The sequence below is a fragment of the Monodelphis domestica genome, chromosome X (assembly GCF_027887165.1).
Source record: "Monodelphis domestica isolate mMonDom1 chromosome X, mMonDom1.pri, whole genome shotgun sequence".
NCBI classification, from domain to species: domain Eukaryota; kingdom Metazoa; phylum Chordata; class Mammalia; order Didelphimorphia; family Didelphidae; genus Monodelphis; species Monodelphis domestica.
The window spans coordinates 61,954,941-61,973,730 of NC_077235.1; positions in this window are offsets into that span (position 1 = coordinate 61,954,941).

Below are 18,790 nucleotides of genomic sequence, written 5' to 3' on the forward strand. Positions count from 1 at the left end.
GGAGGTAGTTCATTCAAGCCTGGCCCCTAGAACTCATTGAAGGGATCTGGGGACTCTTAGTGGGGCTCCAACTTCACTGTTAAGCATTTTTATTCTATCCTTCTTAGTCAGGAGATCATTCTCCTTGGCAGATAAATCAGAAGTGAAATCAGAGTTCGATTTATTTCATTGTTCTTCCTGTCTTCTATGCTCTGAGCAACAGTCCTACTCCTTTGAGGCTGTCTTTATCATTGGTTATCAGGAGAGGGGACAGTATCTATGATTTCATTGGTACAGAGAACTCCCAGGTGAGGAAATCCCTCCACCAATGGAGGTCAGACCCTTTCGCTGGAACTTCTAGTCTCAGAGACTTGCTCAGCATCACACAGTCTGCTTGATGTATCAGGGACTGGAACTCAGGTCTTCCCAGTGCCCGAGGTCAGTCTGCCATACTGCTCTCACTTTCACACAAAACCCAAAGCTTGTTTTGGGGAAAGCCCATTTTGTTGTCTTTAGCTTTCATCTCATTTAGAGAGTCAGAGCTCCTGAAATGACTGTTACAGGACCAACCAGGCCAAGCCTTCATATTCATCCTTCGTTATTCACCTGGGCTCCTCTGTCTAACATGTCTCTTAAGAGTCCAGGTTGGACCATGGGGCTTGGTCTGGAGGTGGCGCCCTCTTTTCGTTCCCTTCCCAATAATTTCTGTTTGCATTTTCAGACTTTTACCCTTGAGCTGTTTCTCTCCCTTTGGAATGATTTCCCATGGATTTTAGGCCACAGGACACTATGGGCCCTATTCCTGAACCCTTTCAAATCTGAATTCTTCAAATCTAGAATCTAGAATCAAGCCTTGTCTTCTCAAGTTTCAGTTCTGAGATGGATCGATGATTCTTCTCCTCTTCACCTCTCCCAATGCCAGGTTTTATTATAGGATGAGAGGAAGGAAATGAACATTTTTTCAATGCTAGGCATGGAACTAAGTGATTAACAAACATTCTCTCTTTTGATCCTCACAACAATCCTGGGAGGCAGATGCTATTATCATTTCGATTTGAGGAAACTGAGGCAAACAAAAATTAAGTGACTTACCCAGGGTTACATAGCTAGTGAGCATCTGAGGCCACATTTGAACTCAGGTCTTCCTGATTCCAGGTCCAGTGCTTTATCCCGCCTCATAGATTCTAGACTTGGAAGAGACATTAGAAACTTGTAAATCTAATCTCTTCATTTTAGAGATGAGAAAACTGAGGCACAGAGTGGTTAAGCATCAGTTAGCAAGTATCTGAGGCCAGATTTGAACTCAGGTCTTCCTGACTTCAGACATAGGGCACTATCCTGCCTCATAGATTCGAGACCTGGAAGAGACATTAGAAACCTGTTCATTTTATTTATTTTTTTAATTAATTAAATTTTTTTTAAACCCTTACCTTCCATCTTGGAGTCAATACTGTGTATTGGCTCCAAGGCAGAAGAGTGGTAAGGGCTAGGCAATGGGGGTCAAGTGACCTGCCCAGGGTCACACAGCTGGGAAGTGTCTGAGGCCAGATTTGAACCTAGGACCTCCCGTCTCTAGGCCATGCTCTCAATCCACTGAGCTACCCAGCTGCCCCCAAAATCTATTCATTTTAGAGATGAACAAGTTCAGGCACAGAGAGATCATACAGCTAGTCAATGTCTGAGGTGAGATTTGAGCCTAAACTACTTTTCTTGCCTAATTCTGCTCTTCCTTTTGGGTCAGAACCAGCTCCAGAGTAGCAACTGGCATTGCCCCTTCTCTGGACTTCTACTAGAAAAAACCCCAACCAAAATAACTTTTACTGATGCCTTTTGTTTTGAGATCACAGCTATTGCTGGATTTACCTCCCAGCTTCATTTCCCACCCCTCCTCCATCCTGGAATTGAACCCTCCCTTGGAACAAAGCAAAACAGTTAAGTCAAAACAACGGATACAGTGACCACATCTGACAGTGTCTACAATGTTCTGCCTTCATATTCCCCCATCTCCGTGGGGAACAGGGAGCTATGCTGCGTTTGCTCTGCTCTGGGCCCATTCTTGGTTTTTCAGTTACTCAGAGTTTGGCTTCTTCTCTGTGCCCTTTGAATTTATAGCAGGGTGGCAGTCATTTTCCGGGGCTGCTTACCTCCCGTTTCTCATTTCTTGAAATTCCACACATTTGTCATTTCTTACAGCACAGCAATGTTCCATTCCACTCACATGTACTAGTGTTACCCGATGGATGGGCCCCATCAGCCCTTCTGGCCTCCATCAAAAGGGTGGCTAGAAATATTTCACTGTCTATTGGATCTTTGTTTCTGTCTTTGACCTCTGTGGGGTCTCTGCCCCATAGGGGGATCAAGGGGTTAAAGGGTACGGATGATAGAGACACTCTTTTCCCATGACTCTCAATCGGTTTCTGAAATGGTTGGCCCGTCAGTTCTTCGGATGGTGTGTTAGTCTCCATTCTCACCACCCCCCTCGATGACTGTTTCTGGATTTTGTCATCTTTGCTAATTTGCACTTCCTCCGTCTTTTGAAGGCTACAATTATCATTAAGGCAAAGCAAGACTTTATCAGCTGCTTTTCTTTGTGTGGAGGGGGAGCTTTGGCAGATGTCTGGATGATTGAATGCTCCCATCGCTATCTTATCATGCCTCAGTGGCTACCTGAGCTTCTAGGCCTTTGTCTCCCATTCAGGTCTTCTGAAATATATTCCCACACAAATAGAGCTTCTTTTTTTCCTCTCTCGATTTGTACCCAAACACTTGCATCTGTCGGTTCCCTCTTCAATCTCCTTATCTGAGGATCTTTTCTTAATAATCGATGCCGTTCTGCCCCCTCTGATATCTAGTGTGTCCCCTCTTATGCCTGTCCAGAGCCATTTCTTACAAGCCCTTGTCCACCAGTCCTCAGTGATATTAAACTGGGAGGTCGTGTCTGCTCTTGCTTTGTTATCTCTATTTTGTCTTGTATGTTACTTTGGAGACTTATTGATCTCCAATAAGGGGCAGCTAGGTGGTGAAGTGGAGAGAGGGCTGAGCTTAGAATCAAAATGCCTCCTCTTAGGGGACAGCTAGATACTGTGGCCTGTGTCTAGACACAATGGCCTAGAGTCAGGAGGACATGGATTCAGTCTAGCGTCAGACACTTCCTAGCTGTGTGATCTTGAGCAGGTCACTTAACCTCACTTGCCTAGCCCTTGCTCTTCTGACTCAGAGTTGTTACTAAGACAGAGAATAAGGATATTAAAAAAGACTCCTCTTCCTAAGTTAAAAACTGGCATCAGATACTTACTAGCTGTGTGACCAGAGGCAAGTAACTTAATCCTGTTTGCCTCAGTTTCCTCTTCTGTAAAACAAGCTGAAAAGGTTATGACAAACCACTCAAAGTATCTCTGCCAAGAAAATCCCAAATGGAGTCACAAAAAAGACCTGACTGCAAAATGACTGATCAACAACAGACCCTGGACAATGTTTCCTAGTCCCTGGAGGAGAAATGTACATCTGGGTTCCTTCCACTTCCAATAAGCCCTGGACTTAACATTTCTATAGTGCTTTCCATGGAGCACTTCCTTTGATCCTGGAGACTCTTTGGTGAGGTACACAGAGCAGAGGTAATTATGTATGATCACGTGAGAGAAGTGGGAAGTGTGAGTGTGAGTGTGGCAGAAATTCCAAGAAAACCCCATTAAAAGAACAGAGCTCTGATCTTTTACAGAGATGACCAGTGGCCTAAAGGGGCAGAATTAGGCATACCTTGTCAGATACCTGATCAGTACGATGGTTTCTTTTGTTTAATTGTATCGAACATACTTGTTCAAGGGTAAATTCTACTGCTGGTGGCAGTGGAGTCCTTAGGAAATGATAGCAGTATCATAAAAGGAAAGTTCATTGTTAAAACCCTTACCTTCCAACTTAGAATCAATATTGTGTATCAGTTCTAAGGCAGAAGAGCAGTAAGGACTAGGCAATGGGGGTTAAGTGACTTGCCCAGGGTCACACAGCTAGGAAGTGTCTGAGGCCATATTGGAACCCAGGACAGATGGGAGCATCTCTGGATCTGACTCTCAATCTACTGAGCCACCTAGCTGTCCCCTAAAACACTTTTTAAAGAAAGAAAATATGATAGCCTCCCTCTGTCCATTTGGCCTTCGGAGACATGGAGGACTATAGGAGTGGAATATTACATATAGCCTCAGATTCAGTTGGTGCAGGTTAATTTTGCTGAACTTTTTTTTCTATTTCTTCTTTAACCTTTGTTGTAAAGGAAGTAGGAGAGGGGAAAATAATATATATGGAAATGATGGTGGTCTAAAACTAAAAGACATATATATAGATATAATTTTTAAAGTATGTTAGACACCTCCTAGAGCTATGTGACAACCCCAATTGTCTAGCCATTGCTGTTCTTCTGTCTTAGGATTGGTAAGGACTTAAAAAAAATCAAGTATGTTGGAATGGGAGTTAGGCAAGACTTGAATTCAAATCCCAACACTGGCTAGCACTAGCTGTGTGACCTCAGGCCAATCAAGTAATCTGTCTGAATCTTAATTTCCTCCTTGGTGAAAACATGCCTGGAGGGGTGGGGTGGTAGTATGTGGTACTTGTAAGGCTCAAACGAGATGATGTGGATGTAAAAATCTAGGCAAATTTTAGCTAGCATTATTACCCTCATTTTTATAGGGGAGTAAACTGAGGCCAAGAAGTGGAACTGAGTTGCCCACACTGGCCTGGCTGCTATGTGCTGCTAGTCAGGATTCCTTGTCCCACCTCTCTAGTGTAAAGGATAATTTTATAGTTGTGACTTAAAATCTAAATTAATTGGTCGCCATGGGATAACCCAAATAATAAAATACATAAGTCAGCTGGAAATTATGGTGATTTTAATTAATATAGAGAGAAGGAATTAAAGAGAAGAGAGAGGGAGAGGAAAGAGTTAATTTAAACTGTTCCAGCTCAGGCTGAGCCAGGCAGGAATTAAAGACCTTGAAGGCCAAGGGCCTCCCTTGAGAGTCAAAGGAAAGGGAAGTTAGTCTTATCACTTACCACGTGACTGTCTCAAGGAAGCTCTCTGAGGGAGCTCCTCCAAGCTGAGTTCCAGGATTGAACTTGTGCCCAGGCCTGCTCACAGGAAAATCACCAGCCAGATCCACCTCTCCGGGGAAAGAGAGCGAAGAGAGGAAGTGACATGCCCTATATAGACGACTTTATGTCACTTTCCTGCATCTTATCTGTACCAATGGTAACTTAGCTTGACTTAGGACAGTCCAGGGGTCTGTCAGCTGTTTCTGCATATGTCTATCAAAGGCCATCCTCCTAGATACTTAATCCTTAAGTATGGGTGCAGACATTCATGACCTTGTTAGACTAAGTAGGGTGGAGCAATGTAAAGTTCCCAAGATATTCCTGATCAAGTATTTCCATTGTTACAATCAGGAAAGAGCTAAATCAAATCTTCTAAAGTATGGTCTGAGTAGGGTGGAGTAGTTTTAAAATTCACAATCCCCCCTGATCATTGGGAGACTAGTCTCCCCATTGATCATTTAACATAATCATCTTGTAGTCCTAAAGCACTTCTCACTACAGATGTATACAATGTTCAATTTCTAAGAGGAAATTACAATAGTTAGGGAGGAATAGAAAAGAGAGAAAGCAAAACCAATGTTTTGCTAGGTGCATTGACAAAAAGCCAAATTAGGGGCAGTCCCCGTTAGCATAAAAGTGTACATTTACAATAAATGTTCAATCAAACTTCAGTTCAATCAATCACACCCAAAGTTCATTCTTGATCTTCTTGATGTAGTGTAGGTTTTCTGGCATTTTTCTGCAACAGTTCATTCCCTGGACTTAGGAGTTAGCAAGCTTCTTTCCTTGAAGATCTTTCTCGAACAAAAAAAATTCAAAATCTTGGATTTTTATTAAAATACAACCCCCCCCCCCTGAAGTGGGTGTTAAAAAACATCCAGTTCAGCTCAGGATGCAATATTGAGTTATGGGGGTGTATGAGTCAATTATCAAAAGAGGAGAAAAAACAACCAAAAACATAAGGAAAGGGAAAAAAATGGAAAGAAAAAAGAAAAAATTCAAAATAGGCCCTTATTTGAGTTTAATAAATTTGTATCCCACAAGTCTGTAGGACAAAATGCAGTAATATTTCACTTACCCATTTGTAGCCAAGACTACAGGAAGTTGCCATACTATAAGAAGAAAAGGAACTAGAATTTTATTTTGATAGGGAAGTGTCATTCCCTGGTCTGATTTTTTGTCCTTCTCAGGGATATAGGGAGCCAGGATGATAGTCAAACATTGGTACTTGTCTGAGTATTTCACAGAGTGTAGATACAAGAAAGTCCTATGACTTAACATATATTAAGCATCGCAATCTCGAGTCTCACAGTAGTTTTTCCGGTGTGCTCTTTTTGGCACTATTCAGGTTAAATCTGTGCTCCTTGTTTTTATCCCATTTCCTAGAATCATACACAAACATTAATCACAGTCCCATAATATTTTATCAAAAAATGGCAGGTTCCCACAGTTTAAAGTTTTATGGGTATGCATTAATATTATAGCAAGTATATATATATATTGCTCCAGGATGCTGGAAATTCTTAGTATATACTTTGTCTCCTGGATTCAGGTCATGAAGTGAAAAGTCTAGTGGTCCGGCTTGTACTGAAGCTCTGGACTCATGAAGTTCACGCAGTTTGTGCTGTAATTCCTGTATATAGGAAGCAATAGTAGTATCTCCCCCTAATAGTGATGTATAGGCAGGGGAGAAAGGTTTAGCCTGTTATAGGTGGATGTCCAAAAAGCATCTCAAATGATGAGATGTGTAGGTCTCCCCTGGGCCTGCTTCTAAGATGAAATAGGGCCAGAGGGAGAATTTCAGGCCATTTTAAATGTGTCTCAGTGCATAATTTGCCAATCATAATTTTAAGTTCTCTATTCATTCTTTCAACTTGGCCTGAGCTCTGGGGGGATAATATGGAACATGGAATTTGGGAGTTATCCTCACGCAAGAATATATCTGATTTAGGACAGAATCAGTAAAATGACTTCCTCTATAGAAATCAATATGTGCTGGCAGGCCAAAGTGAGGAATAATTTCTTTTAAAAGCACCCTAGCAGCAAAAGTTGCTGTGGCTTGGGTCACAGGAAATGCTTCCGGCCATCTGGTCAGTTGATCTACTATGACTAGACAAAATTTATAAAGTCCAGCCTTTGGCTTTGTTATGAAATCTATCTGTAGGTTCTCAAAAGGTGTGTAAGCCAGAGGACTCCCACTAAAGGCTTTGCCATGAAAAGCATGCTGGTTATATGCTTGGCATTTTTATGAATAGATTGGCAGATTTGGTGATAGAAACTTCTAGAGAGCAGGGGTTTTCCTTCAGATGACATCCATACTCCATTAATCTGCTTTGCTTTGAATTTTTGCTTCCATTTTTCCACTTCCTTTTCATTAAAGGAAAGTGATAAATTTAAGTCATCAGTGGTTGTTAATGTTAAAATTCATTCAGGCCCTTCTATGGCTGCTAGCTTTGCAGTGGCATCTGCTCAATCATTTCCTCTAGAGACAAGGTCAGTGCCACCTGTATAGGCAGAGCAATGAACTACAGCTAGGGCTTCAGGCAGCTGGAGAGCAGAAAGAACTTCATTAATAATTTCTTATAGATTTTCCAGCTGAGGTTAAAAATCCTCTCTGGAGCCATAGCATCCCGACTGAGTGACAAATGCCGAAAGCATATCTAGAATCCATATAAATTGTTGCCTTTTTTCCCTTGGCAATTATACAGGTGTGTTTCAGAGCTATGAGTTCTGCCCCTTGAGTGCTAATATTAGAGGGCAGTGAAGCTGACCACTCAGTGGCAAATTCTGTCACTACAGCAGCTCCAGTGTAGTGTATTCCATCCCTCATAAAAGAGGAACCATCAGTAAATAAGACCAGATCTGGATTGTCTAAGGGAATGTCCAAGAGATTATCTCAAGGCTTTTCTGCCATGGACACTAGTGTTTCACAATTTTGTAATGGTTCTCCTGAAGTTGGTAAACCTGGAAACAAGGTAGCAGGGTTAAGAGTTGTACAGAGTTTCAAGGTAATGTCTTCACTATTTAATAAGGTTATTTCATACCATGTAATTTGCTGATCCGAGAATGCCTGTGTTCTATGTCTTAGCAACAATGCTTCTACTTCATGTGGGCACATAATTGTTAATGGGCATACCAATACTAGATCAACAGTTTTTGTCACTAGTAAGGCTGTAGCAGCTACTCCTCTAAGACATGGTGGTGCTCCTGATGCTACTGGGTCCAGATGCTATTGGGCAGAATAATAAATAATTGGGTGCTGAGAAGGTGCCAAAGTCTGAGTTAAAACACCTGAATCTACCCTTCTTCACTCATGTACATACAAAGTAAATGGCTTGTTGTAATCTGAGATGCCTAGAGCAGGGGCAGACAGGGTAGCCTGTTTTAGATCTGATAGAGCTGACAAGTGTTCTGGATCTAATTTGAGGGGTTCAGGGACTGAATCCCTTGTTAGTGCTATAAGGGGATTATTAATTTCCCCATAGCAAGGAATCTATTGTCTACAAAACTTGTTGCTCTTAAAATTGCTCTCAACTGTTTCTTAGTGGTAGGAGCACTTAAATTTTGAATATTTTCAATTCATTGTGGAGAAATAGAATGGGCACCTGCAGTCAGGATGAACCCCAAATATTCTACTTTAGGGAGACACCACTGAACCTTATCCTTTGAGATCTTATGCCCTCTTTTGTGCAATTCCAAAAGAAGGTGTTTACTATCTTCCTGACATGCTTCTGCGTCTGTTGAAGCCAAGAGCAGATCATGTACGTATTTGATTAATTTGCTATTTTAAATGCTATATTATCTTTGTCTTGGCTCAAAATTTGTGTGAATAAACTCAGGCTTTCCACATAACCCTGTGGCAGATGACTCCATGTATATGGTAGCCCTTCCAGGTGAAAGCAAAAATATGCCTGGAGTTCTCATGTATGGCTATGAAAAAAGAAGGCTGAGCACAAGTCTACTACTGTAAAGTATGTAAAGTATGTAATGGAGGAAATAATAGTATTTATGTTGGAAACTATGGAGTGTCTCTTTATAATGTGGTTGTTCACAGCCCTCAGATCCTGTACGAATCTATAGAGGTGCTTGCCATTGGGGCCCCTTTTTGTTTTTTTAACAGGTAGGATGGGCGTGTTGTATTCAGATTTACAAGGGATTATTATTCCCTGTTCAATTAATGAGTTTATTACCAGGGCATACCCTCAATCACCTCTTTTGAGAGGGGATACTGAGGAATGGAAAGAGGTGGGCTAGATTTCGTTTTAATCTGCACAGGAATAGCTGATTTAAGTATACCTACATCAGAAGAAGATGTGGCCCAAAGAGACTCCGGTATATCCGTAGGTATTTCAAAGGTGGAAGGCTCTTTTGCCTCCTGGCTCTCTGAGAGAAGTACAGGGAGTAATTTTAAAGATTCCTCAGGTACTTCCAATGATAAGGAGCCATCTGGGGCACAAATTATTGTGGCTTGTAGTTTGCATAGTAAATCCCTCCCCAGCAAGTTTGTGGGGGATCCAGGCATTAAAAGAAAAGAATGTTCAACAGTTAGGGGTCCCACACATACATGGCCAGAGTCTAGTTGCCCCCCAAACTGGCAGCTGCAGAGTGTATAAATCATTTGTTATGCTCCTCCCCCACTTCCCACAAAACCACCTAATAGAGGTTGGAGGTGCAAGCAGAAATTTTCAGCCTTGGATTTCCCAAGGGCCATAGTTGGACCTAAAGCCACTGTGACTTCATTGCTCTCTATCTCCCAAAATGACTCTTAATGGTGGGAAATATCACTCTATGAAGATATCTCTCAGGGTTTGCATCCCCTTCGGCCGGGGGCAGCCTGCAAGTGAAAAGGCCCATTGCTTTCCATAGCTCACCCATCTGTCTGTCTGAGAAAGCCTTGCCACAGAGCTCTTCACAAATTCAATAGCCCCGAGCAGTATCAAGCACCATGCCACATACAGATGGAAGGCACAGCCTGTGTCTTAGCTGAAATCCTCAGCTGCCTCCTCCCCCAGGGAAGACACCAGCTTGCCATATTTTCTTTAGCTTAAAGCCTACAGTCAGAATCTCCCCACCCCCATAACCCTGCACCCCTCTTCGCTAGCTCCTTCTGAAGAAGTACAAAACCCCTAGCCCCAGGAACCAGCAAGAAGCCTGCCCAGCTGGGGCCAGGATGGTGCTGGCTGCTGACATCTCTCATCTCTTCAGCACAATATTCTTAGCTGTTGGGGTCAAGTTCCTTTGGAACAAAGATCTGGGTCCTCCCAGCTGGCTGATGCCCCTTAAGCTCTTCTTGGGACTCCTCTTCCTAATGGTGTGACTCCTTGGACCTATATATCACTGCTATCTTCAACTTCTCCCTTCGTTTCTTATCATCTTCCTATTTTTCCTGTCTTTCCAAGTTAATGTAACTTGTTTCCTAGGCCTGAGACCCATACTGAGTCCTCAGCTGGTTGGATTTCATTTTATTAGATTCTGTACCATAACTCCCAGCAGTACAATGGGTGGGCCTTATTTCTCATCTATAGCATTCATTATAGGATGAGATTACAAAGCTCGTAGTGTTAGGAACTTCTCCTCTCCCCAACTGGACTGTCAATCTGGGAAGCTATTTGGGGGCAAACTTGGCAGAGGGGACTGATGCTTTCATGGCTGTTGAAATGAGGCATTGACCTAGATTATCGTTCCCCACTCCAGGTGTCAGGCAGAAGATCTGGTAAGTTAACAGTGATAGAAAAGCTATCCAAGTTTACCTATACTGTCTTGGGCCCTGCTCACCAGGTCTCATCTGAGAAGGGGTTCAGAATTAGTTCTTTTGGGGGACAACTAGATGGTTCAGTGGATTGAGAGCCAGGCCCAGAGATGTGAGGTTCTGAGTTCGATTCTGGCCTCAGACACTTCCTAACTGTGTTACCCATGACAAGTCATATAATCCCAACCATCTAGCTCTGATACTTAGTATTGATTCCAAGATGGAAAGTAAGGATTTTTAAAAATCAATATTCTTCGTATTATAACCTCAAATGCTACAAAGTGAGGAATAAAGGCATCTTGGGTACAGAAAGGGGTCTTTTTGATACCCACAATCCCCTTATAGTCCCCATTTTTGTATCCCTACAGCATGTGACAGAATGGCTCCCTCCCTTTTCTCTAGTCACTCTATTTCATTAAGCTTTGGACATCTTCATTGGAGCAACTTGTCCAGCATTTTCACCTGCTTTGGATGAAGTCTTAGAGTCATCAGTCTAGATCTGGAAGGGATCTCAGCATCCTTCTCCCTCCTTTTACAAAGGAGGAACCTGAGGTCCAGATGGTGAAGTGTTGGCCTAAGTGGCCTCTGATGTCCCTTTCAGCTCCAGCTCTGTGACTCTGTGGCATGCATGGCTGCCTTCCTTCCTTCCAAAGGCACTAAACAAAGAGTGGAACATCAATGCTGAATCTCAGAATTGTCATGGCATTTTGGAGTCACCCACTATGAGGACTCATAGTAGTTTGCATAAGCAACAGGATGCTAGGGGGTGTTGGAAACAGGAACCCTTCCAATCTCTGCCTCTTCTCCATCTCCTCTTCTTCTCCCTCAAAGAGCTCATCCATTTTCATGACTTTAAGGACACTGACAACTCCAGAATAAGCTCACCCTGCTTTCCTATAAGTGAAGGTGGTAGCAGGGACTTGGATTAGCTCCATCTTGGGCCACCACTGACCCTTTCTGGAGGATGCTTCAAGCTGAGCTCCTAATCTTGGCAGAATGTAAAAATCAACAAAGATCCACAATGAAACCAATTCCTTGGGGACCTGGATGGGCCATCCCTATCTCAGGCCAGTGACCAAAGCCCTTGACTCTGGGAAGCAGCCTCCAGGAATCTGCCTTTGCACAAGCACACAAACACACGCATATAGTGAGGGGTGGGAAGGGCAGGGTACAGATTACTGGAGAGCTCCAAGAATCACTTGGTTTGACTCAGAAGTCTAATGTCTAACACTTAGTGTAGGCCAGAATCACAGACTCCAGAGCCAGGAGGAAGACTTCCTCCAACTGACTGTTACAGTCACAGGTGGGTGGGCACCACCCATGACTGACCCAGCTAAGGCCTTACTGGGCACCACCTTTCCCTGAATAAATATTCAGTTTTACCAGTGCAGGTGCATGCATTTTCGGGGCTTAGTACAATGCCTGGCACATAGTAAATGACTTAATATATGTTTGCCAACTTGACTTGAATATAGAGTTATGGGAAAGATAGAAAGAGAGATCCGACCTAGGATGCATTTCCTGGAAAAGCACTGGCCATGGGCCTCAGCCTGAGCAGAAGGATGAGATTGCACTGGAAGGTAGATGGGAACTTGGGAAATACTTTCAATGATCCTGAGCTATAGAAGCCAACATTCAGACCCCAGTAGTCTCCCAGGGATGTGATGTGATATTGTGTGGATCATGGAACTCTACAATCTTCAAGGAATCACAACTGACTTCAAGCCCAATGAAAAGTCACAGGATGGGTGTACATAGGCTGGGGCACATTCAGGTCAACTTTCCATCAAGACACAATGTGAAAGGCCCATAGATCTCAAGTTGGAAGGGACCTCAGAGGCATCTTGCCTACATCTATCATTTTATAGAAGAGGAAACTGAGGCCCAGGAAAGTGAAAAGAATTGCCTAGGATCATAGTTTTTATACTGGAAGGGACCTCAGAGATGACATAGTCCAACCCTGGAATTTTACAGATGAAGAAATTGAGATTTGGCAAGATCAGGTAGTGTCAGAGGTCAGATTGGAACCTAGTCTCTCCGACTGTAGAGCCAAAGCTCTTTCCATTGTCCAATAAAAAGGAAATTATAGAGAATACGCTTAATCACTTACATACGATTTTGTATGATATATATGTGTGGGGGTCATACCCCCCCCCAGCTTCCAAATCCCATGAGTTCTGGACTATGTCATTCAGACTTTATTGACCTCTCCTCTCCTTCCCCAGAGGTATTCTTGGCACACAGTAAATACTTAAGAAATGTTTGCTGAATTGGGGGAAAAAAAGCAAAGAAAGAAAGGGAAATTGAGGTCCGATGGAGAAGGAGCCTCCAGGCTGTGGATTTTCTGCTCTATCAATGGCAAGCAGACTTGCTCATTTGGAAATTCCTCTGGTAGTTGGATAAAGGATCAATTGAAGATGAAAGACCTTAGTGGCAGGGTGATTAATTGGGGATAATAATAATAATCCAGGCAAGGGCCCAAAGGAGGGCCCAAAAAGGTGCTGCCAGGAGTCAGGAGAAGTGGGAGACTTATGAGATGGGAATTAGCAACTAATGGGATGTGGGGAGTTGAGAGGGAGGGAAGACTCAGAGAATGACATCACTAACAACAGAAATAGGAAAGGCCAAAGGTGCTAGATTTAGAGGGGGTTGATGTGTTTGTTTAGGGATGGTTTGCGTTTAAGGTTGAGACATTCATCTGTAAATGTTCATCAGTGATCCAGCAGGGTGATGCAGTGGATAAAGCTCTGGGCTTGGAGTCAGGAAGACCTGAGTTCCAACACTTACTAGCTGTGTGACCTTGAGCAAGTCACTTAACCACGACTTAACTGCCTCAGTTTTCTCAACTATAAAATAGGAATAATAATAGCACCTCCTTTCTGGAGTGACTGAGAGAACCAAATAAGGTACTATTTATAAAGCACTTAAGACAGTACCTGACACATAGCAGGTGCTTAATAGTAGGCCTGTTCCCTTCCTACCCTTTCCCTTAGAAGAGATATAAACTCTGGAAATGACTGGCAAGTAGACTCTTTCTTAGACTTCACCCCTTTTGGTGATGTGGAACTTATTGGGGGAGAGAATTTTAGGAAGAAGAAAATTGGTGGAGAGGGGTTTGTACAACAGTTGAGCACTGAGTTATAACTGAGTCCTCTATGCCACTTTTCCTGTTTCCTCCTCTGGGACTCGGGGCCGGTAGGATGCTCCTGAAAGGCCCCACTCCTACTTCTTCTCCATGAGGGGAGGAAGAGTTCAAAGTAGAGGCAACCCTGACTGAAACCAGAACAGGCTCTCCTTTAAGCTTTAAGCCTTCTGATCTAAGTACCTCGATTCCTTCCTTGCACTAACCCCACATATCCAATCTGTTGCCAAGTCTTGTCATTTCTTCCTATATATATGGTCACATGACCATCCCACTCAGGTAGGTCTTTATTGCCTCACACTCGGACCATCGCCAAAGTTTGCTGCTTGGCCTACCTTCCTCAAATCTCCCCCCCATGACCATGGCCTTTTCTCAATCCTGACCCCATTTTACTTCTTCCTAGCTTTTAACATTGCCAATCCACCTCCCCGAATCTGGTCTCCCCTGGTAAGTGAATTGCTGATCATCAGTTTCCTTTGTTGACTCTTCATCCAAGCCACATTCCTCAAGCCTTGTCATGGACCCTTTTCTCTTTTTACTCCTTTAATCTTTCCTTTGGTGACCTCATCAGCTCCCATAGGTTCAATTAGCATTGGCTTCCCAGAGCTATACAATCAGCCCTAGTCTCTCCTCTGAGTTATAATCCCACAGCTCCAACGCCTTGACCCTAATGTCAAAGCACCTCAAACTCAACATGTCCAAAGCACAACTTAATATCTCCCTCCCTCTTGCATTTGGAACGTTCCTATTATGGCTTCTTCAAATTCAATTTTGTTTGATTATCAGTCCCAAATTCTCTCCCTCTTCCTCTCCAACCCATTGGGTAGACAAGAAAAACAAAAATCACTACAGATTTGCACTAGCCATCTTCAAACCAAAAATTAGCAATTGGCTTCAACAAAAAAGCAAGAGAAAAGCAAAACTTCTGCTTCAGTCTGCTCTCTGAGCCCATCCATTTTCTATCTGGATGTGGGCAGCATACAGCTGGGTCAAAGGGTATGGCCATTTGAATCAGTTTTTTACTGGAGTTTCAAATTGCTTTCCAGAATGTCCCCATTACTGTTAAAGGCACCATCATTCTTCTAGACACCTGGATATGCCTTCAACCTTGGGGCACCCTCTTTCACCCCCGCCCCAATCCAATCTTTCCTAAAGATTCCTTTGCCTCCATTCATAGAGCCACACCCTCATGAGGTTCAGGTCCTCTTCATCCCTCTGAAATAAGCTTCTAATTGGTCTGTCTGCCATGAGTGTCTCTTCTTTCCAATGCCCCCTCAACTCAGCTGCCAAGGTGATCTTTCCAAAGGGTAATTCTGACAGTGTCACCTTTTAGAGTCCTGTGTCTGTCTAGTTCTTTCAGGATTGAATATAAACTCCTCTGATTGACCCTCAGAATTCTCCAGGACCTCATCCCTTCCTCCCTTCTCAGGCCTGTGCTACACTACTCTGCTCTATGCACTCCTGATCTATCTACGCTGGCCTCCTGCATGTTCCTCACAGCCACACCACGTCATCTCCTGGCTGCCCCCATGCTTGGAAAGCTCCCCCTTCTCATATAGGCCTTTTCTTTTCCTTGGCTTCTTTTAAGATTGCTCAAAGTGCACCTTTTCCTATCTTCTCAGCTACTAAGGCCTTCTCCTCTGAGATTAACTCCCCTTTTATTTGGCCTATATTATGCATATCTCTAGTAATTCACATCCTATCTCTCTGATAAGAATGTAATGTCCTTTGAGGGCAAGGCTTGTTTTCCCCTTTCCTCAGAGCCTTGGTATGTAGCACAATGCCTGGCAGAGCAAGGCAAGAGAAAAGCAGGAAAAGTAGCACTGTGGCACAATGGAATGAATACTAGGTTTTGGATCCCAAAGGCCTGGGTTCAAAACCAACCTCAGATACTTACTCAAGTGATTCTGGGTGAGGAGGTGTGTTTCTGAAGGGTCTCTAAGGTTCTTTCCCAGGGTAGAGCTCTCTCTGGTCCTCTGATGAAGAAGGAAAGGTTAAGAGTGACATCTGTTGCGCTGTTATCAAGCAGGATTGAGGACAAATACATTAAGGTGGATGATAAGAAAGGCATTGCTGGCCTCAGGGAAAGAAGTTTCAGTAGAAGGATAGAAGGAGTTGAGAAATAGGGGGCAAGGGTTAAGGGTAGTTAGTACTCTTTCTAAAAATCTGGCTGGGAAGAAGAGAGATGAGATAACTTTCAAGGGTAGCAGAGAGTTTTCTTAAAAAGTAGGACCTCAGGATATAAAGGGGATGGTCAGTAGAAGGATTGAAACCAGAGGGAGGGCCAGGTAGACAAGAAAAGATGAGATGAGGGAGATGGAGAAGGGGATGTTTGATGGAGCAAACTCCTGGAAGAGATGGGAGGAAGTGGGATGGAGGACATTGGTGGAGCCATTGGCCTTTACAAGGGAGCCATCTAGATAGTCCTGAGGCTGGAGAAGAAAGAGGACACTGGAAGAGTATAGGAGGGAAGCTGAGGGAAGCTCCTGTCAGATGGCCTTGATCTCTGTAAAGTAGGTTTTGAGGTCATTTTCTGACAGTGAGCACATTGGGGATGAACTGACGAGCTTGAGGACAGCGAATGAAAGTTGCAATAGCTGCTGGGAGAACATGACGGGTGGTCAGTAAAACATGACTGCTACAGGGCCCGGTGAAGTGTCAACTTATAGTGGACACCATCAGCACACACTCATAATTGTGTGAAAAAGTGGATATTGGGGGTCATCCAAGGACAAGTAGGGCAGAATGGCAGTGAGGAATTCACAGGCAGGGGAATGACTCAAGGGTTGTTATTGTGGAACAAGCATGGGCTCTCCAGTTAAATAGCAAATTCACATTCCACCTCTGACCTTGGGAAGTTGCCTCACATTCTTAACTATGATTAAGGTGCTAGACTAGCAGTGTGTGTGTGTGTGTGAGAGAGAGAGAGAGAGAGGGACAGAAAGAGCATGGATGTGAGGGGAACATGTCTCCAGGTGGGTAAGAGAGGCTCTATGTGCTAAATTGCCAAACTCCCACTCCCAGAGTGCACTTCCACACCCACAAAAAAAGGTCGGGGGTGTCTCCCAGCTCTAAGTCTACATGAGTCTGAATGGTGGGTAGTGAAGCCAGGACAGGGAAGGGGCAAGCTGCCAAGCTGAGTAGTGTGGATACTGTCCTATTAGATTTCATATAGCCTTAAAAAAACCCCAAACCAAGCTTTGGGTAATAGAGGCACACAATTCTACACATGATCTTCTTTTTCTGTTTTTCTTTGTATATGGAAATATTTGTCTCTGTCAAATTCAGGACAAAAGCTATTTATCAGGACAATACTATTTTAAAAAATAGTATTGGCTTGACCGTGTTACTTCTCTATTCAATAAACTTGAACTGGTTCCCTATTTCTTCTAGGATGGAATTTGGATTTATCTAGCTTTTATACCTCTTTATGCCTGGGCCCTAACCTACCTTTTTAGCCTTATTGTACATATTCCTCTTCCTGCCCTCCACTGTGAGTCAAGCTGGACTTTTGGCTTCTCTTTTTTCTTTTAAAAAATTAGCAAAAATCAAAATAAAACGAGCTTTCCCATAGATGCTGTAGAACAGGATAAAAAGATTGTACATGTAACCAAGAATGTTAAATGCTTTTAAGTATCTCTCTCTCTCTCTCTCTCTCTCTCTCTCTCTCTCTCTCTCTCTCTCTCTCTCTCTCTCTATATATATATATATATATATATATACACATATATCTATTTCATATATATATAGGTATGTATGTATATATATGTATATATACAAATACTTCTTCTATGTGTGTGTGTATGTATATGTCTATATCTCAATTCAACATGGAACTTTCAGAGATGCTTTTTGCATCCATGTCTCTGGAGCCTGGAATGTGCTCCCCCCTGCCTCCTAAAATTCTTTGCTTCCTTCAAAACTCTGCTCATGTGACACCTCCTACTTGAAGCCTTCTCAGATCTTCTCACCTACTAGAGCCATGTTTCCCCTTTCCATTTTGCCTCAGATTTTTTCTTGCTTATATTTCATATATATTTAATAATGTCTCTCTCCCTCAATTCTACTTCCATGAAAGGGCCTGGAGGTCAGCGATGGTCTCATTTTCCTCTTTGTATCCCCAGCACCTAGAAGAGTATGTATGCATGTATGTATGTAGCGAGAGCTTAATGAATGTTTGTCCGTTTTTAGCTTGGATGATGGGGAAGGGCAGCAGGGCTGAGCTAAATTGGGTAAGGAGGAAGGAGGTGGTAAGGGGATAGGATAAATACTCACTGCAATAGTTCTGGGTAAGGGGGAGACATATATGTGGGGGGGGGCAGGTGGCAGTCTGATGATTTTCAGATCTGTCTCTAGTTTGTGGACAATCCCACCCACTAGTCTCTAGTCTTTCACTACCTTGCCCAGTGACCTTGAACAAGTCATTTCTTATTTCTAAGACTTTCAGGGTATAAAATGTCAAGGTGGCATCAGATTGTTTCCAAGGTCCCTCTCAGCATCAAAACTCTATGACACCACGTGACCTTGGATAAGCCATTTAACCCTGATTGCCTAGCCCTTGCCACTTCTTGTGAATGCTAAGAGAGAAGGTAAGTGTTTTTAGAAAAGAAAAACAAAACTATGAGTGCCTGGTGGGCAGATGCTGGAGGAGCGCTTGCATCCTAGGACGGTTTCTCCCAGTCAGCTCAGTTGAGTTGGTGTGGTGTAGTGGCTAGAGCTGGCCCGGTCCTTTCTCCTCCTGTTTGTCTTCTCCCTGGTGTATGTCTCACCTGATTCCCCCTTCTCCTCACTAGCCCAGCTTTCCTAGTTTGGGAGAGAGCTTGGGTCACCCAGGC